Genomic DNA, 7644 nt, shown 5'->3' on the forward strand with positions numbered 1-7644 from the left:
TCTGCAACTGCGGATTTTATGCATTTATGACAAAAATGTATAGGTTAAATATAAAATTAAAAAATCATCAGAAGAATTTAAGGATGGTATTATATTATTTTTAACTTTTTCAGACGATTAAAAGTGAGAATACATTTTCATTAACCTTCAGTTTCTTTCAATCAATTCGGACACATAATTTTTATCTTGCATAAAGATCTGCAGTCTACTAATGTTATACAATAAACAATTATATTATACAATCAGCAACGTAACAATTATCTGCATCACGATTAAAAAATGTTGGTTTCTTTAAAATTCCAAAAGTTATAGAACGACAATAGTAGATTTTTGTAATTTACAGTTATACTGCCACAATGCTGTTCCTCTTTTGTTAAAAAGTTCCACGAACTGAGAGTCACGTCATCCACTAATTCTGCATTTGTTTAGACAGCGAGATGGCACTGGAAAATTCAGATAATAGAATTTTGGATGGCTTAACTTTCCGCTAAGTCTTCTGCAGCCTCTGGATTCTACAGTGCTTTAAAACTTCCGGAACTTCGGTGTCCGACCGTAAAAATCCCGACCCAGTTCAAGTCCAGTTACTATCTACGCTATTATCCCGGCAAACACCGAAATCTTTCGGACGACAAATGGTCCAGGAGCGTTTGTTCTAGACCGTTTCGGTCGGCGAACAAAAAAAAACTTCACCGAATCTCCGAGACGTTGGGTTCTCGTTTTGTTATCACCGGGTTTAATTAGTGGAGACCTAATTGGGGGTTTCTGGAGTTGCACGAACGGGGCAAAGTTGCTAGTGCCACTCAAGCGATTTTGGGTGCTTGGGTAAAACTGGAATGCTTGTTTGATAAAGAATGGAGATAAAATGATAAGGTGCAATTCTGTTCTAATGTTCCAAGAAAACAGTCTACTTACTATTACCTCTTTACTCCACATTTTGTGAGACCGTCTAAAAACTATAATTTTGGCAACATGGATTGGACCGACATTTTTTAAAAATTGTATCCACCTCTGAAATATTAAATGTGAACCCGAAAAATTCCTCTTTAAAAAACTCGAAGGACCTTTAATAACTTTCAATGCTTTTCAAGTATAAATTTAGAAATTATGATTTTATTTTATATAAAAATTCAGTTTAATAATAATACATCGTTCCATTTGTTTTCGAAAAATGTAGTACAAGAACATGTGCAATATGAATAAAAACGTTTCAACACAGATTAACGTATTAAAAAATTCACGTGACGCAGCTTTCAGTGAAAATACGTTTTGCTCTTTTTCACAGTTATAAAATATATTCGAGCCAGAATTTTTTTCTTCTCGTGAATGTTCCCGTATTTTTCTTTTTGAAGTTGTAGCATTCTTATTAATTTTGATAGTATTTATACAGAATCCTCTCGATCAGTAATAATTTTTCGAAATTTCGGAGACTCCCGAGAGCCTCAAATATCTGGGAATTACCAACGGTGTTGGATTCCGTTTCTGTGTAGTTACTCGCCCGAGGGAGTGCACGAGCTATACTCCAGGTTTACTTAACCATTGCTCCATTATTGACTTCGATAACTTAGAATCGAGTGTCGCGGAGATCGTGTAATTTCTCGTCACCGTGTATACGTAGATATCGAAATAGAGTAATTTCTCATTTGTGTGCTCTGGGATTGGGTAATTTCTGATTTCTGTGTATCAATGGCTGAAACACTGTTTCATTCGAATAGATTGCACCATTATACAAACCTTGCATAACTTCATGTTCCTGTTTCTTATCAAACTAATTGAAAGCTCGAGGCTTCTAAAGCTGGAGCTTGAAACACTGTAATGAATTTAATCTTTAGACTGCGAATATAATACGAAATAATTACAACTAATTGCAAAACTAATTGCAACACTTCAAAGAAACAGGTTTTCCTCCCTTTAATAATTGATGCTATAAATGTATCAAGACGTTATTCCACTCTTGTGCTATTTTAATCTTTATACAAAATAAAAACTGCTGGTAAAAATTAAATTTGTCAAGACGTTGTTTCAGTTTTCATTTACATTCTGATTTATTTCTTCCATCAAAAGTAGTAACAAATGTTCAAAGAAATTGAACCGAGTATCAAAAATAAAATTCGGTATCAGTCGGTGAGTTCTATAGAATGCAGAGTTAACAGGTCACTGGCCAGCAGAACTCCCAGCAAATTAAGAGCATTAAAACTATTTCCCCAAAGCAGAAGACGAAGTAGACAACGAACTTCAAAGTACTTCACAAAAATTATTCCCCCGACAGCATCGTTCGCGAACCATAAAATCCGCAGTCGAGCGATCAGTGATCCGATATCGAGGTACTAATTAACGAAAAGCGTCCGTGACGTCAGCAAACGGGTCCGTCAAAGAAAGACAACAGGCATTGGAAAGTTTGCGGAAAGATTAAGCATTTTCGTCTGTTGGAAGGCCCTCAAGATTCATCGGGCTTTCAAGATCAGCCCCTCTAGACACTTTCGAAACTTTTACGCCATTTTTATCGAGGGTTCCTGGCGAAAGTTCCGAGACCGTCGAGAACCTTTCTGGATTTCTCGGCAGCGTTTCAAGGTTATTAATAGATTCCGAGACAGGAACGCCTAACCGCGAAAGAAGAACTCTCCAGTCCAATTACCCCGATTCGAACTTTCGGAAGTGGGAATATTCAAGTTCCAAGAGAACGATCCCTCTGCAGGATTACAGCCTCGTAAAAGCGGCCGCAGGACAGGCCTGAAGGGTTACGACTAGACACTGCGGGTCTTTGTGAAAAATAAAAATTTTCAAAGTCCATTGTCGGGAACAGAAACTCCCTAACAATGCACTCTCTTTTTCTGTTACGCATTGTAACCTTTCAGACATAGACTAAACGCGCACGGTTATCTTTCTCGCTCTCGTGGAAACACAAAAATGTAAGAGGAACAGTCATTTGACTTGGAACAGCGAATATCATGATTTTTGAAAGTTCTGAACTTTCTGAACGTAGTACTTATGTTCTGGATCGGTGAAATAATTTTCATACGATCATAAAAAGGTTTTTAATTGCAGTGTTTTAGTTGTAATAATTTGTGGTGAGACCGAATATGTGAAATACGCAACTATAATGACATGTGATTCAAGAATATATCTGTGTCACACAGACAAAACAAACGAATACACTTTAAAAATGTTACATATAGCTATAGAAAGCAGAGACCATAACTGTTATAACTAGACAGCGGATCTTAATGTATTAACATCCTATTATTTGGTTTCTATCTCTTGCAATTGATGCAGACAATTTTTATTTTGCATAAAAATCCGCAGTCTAGTTATTACCAAAAAGAAAAAAGTCATAGGATAAGAAGTATTTCATCGACTAAAATCTTATTGGTTACAAATAAGGATTATAAGTAACCGAAAATTTGTTCTCTTGTTGGTAAATGTTATCGTTGAGAGAAATTCATTTCGATCGCTCATAACAGTTATCAATGAGAGAAGTTCATATCGATCGTTCATAACAATTATTCATGAAGGAAACTTGTAATGGTTATTATTAAATAGTACAACTTTCAAATGGTAGACAATCAATTATTTCATAAATTTTTTATCCGTAAAATTAATTGCTACAATCAAAATTTAATGTGACAAACAAAAACAGATTTTGTGTTGTTTTTATGGTCTGTTGATTCGTCTTGTTGTACCAAACCTTCTCAATGAATTTCACAGGCTTGCTCCATCCGAAAAACAGTAGACAACTCAATAATTAAATAAGCAACCAAAATTAATTTTCTCATCAGTAATTATTATGAACAAGTAAAAAGAAATTTGATCACATCGATAACTTCATGAGCGATCGAAGTAAATTTCTCTCATCGATAACTGTCATGAGCGACCGAAATCAACTTCTATCATCGATAACTGTTATGAGCGATCGACAAATCAGCTTCTCTCATCGATAACTGCTCTGAGCAATCGAAAAAGCTCATCAAATTTTTTGGACACTAATAACTGTTATTTGTAACCAAAAAGTATAAAAATCGATACTTTTTAATCATTTTGTTCCTCGAATTGTTTTCTTTATATTTTGTGTAGACTATCATAAATTTCAATAATAATCAACTACTTATTAACGATTTTTATCGTAGAAAATTGAAGAATAACTGTTATCTTTGATCCCTGATATAAAGAGCTATGACACTCACCTTCAGTTCAGACTTCCCCGGCTGCCGGTTGCCTGTCTCTCCCAACCCCGTAGCAGTTCCATGGCGTCTCTTGTTTTATGGGTTCCTGGCACAGTCTATCAACGTCTTGGCACCGGTCACGGGAAAGGTCCTGTCGCTCGGAATTCCGCGGTAACGCGCATCCTTCAGCCACGTGCTCTCCGACAACAACGATCGTCCCCCATCGATCCAATTCCTGTCAATTCTTCATCTTCGAACAAACCCTTCGGTTGCACACTATGGGAAGCTACCCGCAGAACTGGGATCGACTCCACTCGGTTAATCGATTGAAGTTCTAATTCCGCTGAAGTACACGAAGTCCGAAAACCGACGACGATGGTGTCACGACGAAAACGAACTGCGTTGGAACCGTTCCCGATGACGTTCTCTCTCTCAAATTCCACAAGATATCCGGAGGTGCACTTCGATGACCCAGTCACTTGCAACTCTTTGAACTTTGCGAGTACTCTTTCAAAATCGGTCCTTTGTGGCAGGAATGAACTTTTTGTCCGACGATGGGTGGTGGTTTTCGAGTAAAGCCGAAGATCCACGAGATATCCGGAAGTGCACTTTGACGATCCAGTCGCTTCGTACTTCGAAGAACTTTTTTAAAATCGAAATTCTTCGGTAATTCTTTGGAGAAAATAATTTTTTGATGAGGTGTCCGATGATGTTTCAGTGTTGATAGGGTTAATTGTGGGTCCGTTGTCGATTGAGGGTTCGGATAAGACGAAGACCAACTCGCGGAGAGGACTCGAGCTGGGGTCCAGCCGAATGTAACAACGCGCGTCTACTGAAGGAACTTGTGGAGCGAGGGCGCCGGCTTGGACCGCATCAGCCCCTCTTCCCAGCTTCCCACGCGGCGCGCATTCTCTTATCAGAGAGAGCGGTTCCCGATCTCTGTCACACTGAACATGCGAAAACCTTCGGCGAATCCCCGTGCTCGATCGGGAGCCCACGATCGCTGAATGGTCGCCCGGCCATTTGATTTGATTGGCGGATGGGCCGTGATTGCGTACGGCGACCGTATACCGCCAGCGTAGACTACCTGGGGTGCTTTTGAAAAATTGTTTCTGTTTGTTCTTATGAAACCGTGGACGGAGTAACAGAACGATTTTATTGCAGGTTCGAGATTTATGGGGTTCGAAGGTTCGTTGTCGTCATCGAGCTAGAGTGGGATGGTTGTTGGATTCCGCTATAAAGGCATGCATAACAGCGAAAGTACTGCGTAAATTAGGAAATTCACCCTCCCTCTGCAACCTTATTCTTAGAGAATTTTCTTACTCTGTTCTAGGTGTTACAAAAATTCTGCAATACCAGTGTTGGGCAATAAATAAATTTATTTAAATAAATAATTATTTAAATAAAAATTTAAATAACAAGTTATTTGTTATTTGGATATTCAAATAAAAAGCAAAAATAATAAATTTATTATTAGAGCAAGTCTAAACGAATTATTTAAAATAATAAAGTTAGTTGTTATGTACAAATACGATTTCAATTATTATTTGTATTGACAAATAATACCACCTCTGGAAATATTCCATGTGCCATTTAAACTGTGGTGCCCAAGGTGGTTCGGCACCCATTTTATAAAAACTGTAGGTCCCGTCGCGAAAAAACCCTGGCAGTTAAGAGCGACTTAAAATAACCAATAAAAAAAATTAATTAATACCTGAAAAGGTTGCCATACCAGAAAAATAACACGCACGGATCAGCTCCGAATCGGCCGATTATTTACAACCACGGCGCTCCGACAACTTCAACTCCGACAGATGGACAACACGTGCAACAGACCCAAGCAAATTGGTACAAAAAGTAGTTGTATTTACGTAAATATTATACATACGGGTAATCACACGATATTAATTTCGCCACGTGTTCATTGTATACATATACAAAATACAATAAATAAGAGAAGACCAAAAACTGTTTATTTTATTTCCACCTCAATCCAAATAATAAATAACCTTTTATTTGCAAACAAGAAATAATAAATAGATGACTTTTGGAATTATTTCAATTACTTTTATTTGAATTAAAAGTTTAGTTATTATTTGCAATTAAAATCACACGTTTATTTATTATTTGAAACAAAATTTTCCCAACACTGTGCAATACATATTGAAGTCTTTATTTCAATATGGGAAAATATCAATATTGGGAAGAAAGATATTCTCTACAAAATTGTTTGGACTGGTCCTTGCACTATGTATTTGTCTATGAAGGTAAAAATTTATACTGCTCGTGGCAGAGAGAGAGTTTTTCCCCGAGAATATTTAACTTTCGATAGAATGGAGATATTTGTATATTTCTCGGCACTAGTAAAAAATTGTACGCACACAGTGTGTTATGATAAGACCATGTATAAATACTGAGAACTTTCACAATGTTTGTTCACTGTATATCACGATTGTGTGTATATTTCATTTCATAAATCATAGCTACATTTGTATATTTCTTTGACATGTACGATACAAATATTTAGACTGATTCTCTTGTTGTGTTGTTCTTCGTGAGAATAAAAACATTGAAGAATTTTATTGTCAACGGAAATTTACGTATTGGTCCAGATAGATTAAACGTAGCTATTTGCATTTGGCACCTGTGAAATATTATGTGGACCCAGTATATTGCAATAAAGTAATGTATGAAATGCAAATAGCGAAGTCTTTATTTTATTTTGTGTAACACGAGTCTAAAGAAGGATTTTATTCCCGGTGGAAATTTATACTGGCGCAGATATGCTGTTCCTGTGAATAATTTTATTTTCCATGAAAGATAGCTGTAATTGGATTCCCGTTATAGGTAATTTTATGTAAATATAGACCGAACACATATTCAGCATTTTGCAATGTTTCCGTACACTAAATTATGGAACGGTTTTGTTTTTAATAATTTTATTCTGTGTAAAATACGGTAGCAGTAAATTTCCAAAAATATTGATTTTATCATTCGGAACACCACCTGTAACAGTAAACATTGTAAATGTTATTATTCTCAGTGATAAAATATAATGACACCGGTACACTGGCACCATAAATAATGTAATTTTATTGAAAATGCAGAATGCACAGATTTATTTAAAAAGTTTCTGTACAATATGACCTCTGTTATGAAGGCTAATATAGAAAATTTGCAGTTATACTATGTATTCCCATAATTCTGGCTGAAATTAAATATAACTGCAGTAAATTGCTTTAATGAACCTATTAAGTTGCTCACTGGACATCATGATTTTAATCAAGATTACAGAATATTAACCATTACTACACCGAAGAATTTGAAAATCAAGTGTCGCATTAATTACCGTAAGATAATTATCGAGCACAGCGCAGAACTACGTGACAATTAACGAATCTGCGTAAATAATTCGGATATTTCACATGTAACTGGAAGCAGACGAAACCACTCAGCTGGTAATTAGATAACACACAATGTAAATTTC

General features: G+C 36.3%; 1 protein-coding gene across 1 annotated transcript in view; it reads right to left on the reverse strand.

The window, feature by feature from the left end:
- Positions 1-5018, reverse strand: part of LOC143211224 (uncharacterized) — a 392388-nt gene extending 387370 nt beyond the window's left edge. The window contains exon 1 of the mRNA XM_076428690.1: positions 4179-5018. The gene's annotated coding sequence lies outside the window, so the exon portion shown is untranslated. The remainder of the gene's footprint in view (positions 1-4178) is intronic.
- Between the last annotated feature and the right edge of the window lie 2626 nt (positions 5019-7644).

Source organism: Lasioglossum baleicum, chromosome 8, assembly GCF_051020765.1.
Source record: "Lasioglossum baleicum chromosome 8, iyLasBale1, whole genome shotgun sequence".
NCBI lineage: Eukaryota > Metazoa > Arthropoda > Insecta > Hymenoptera > Halictidae > Lasioglossum > Lasioglossum baleicum.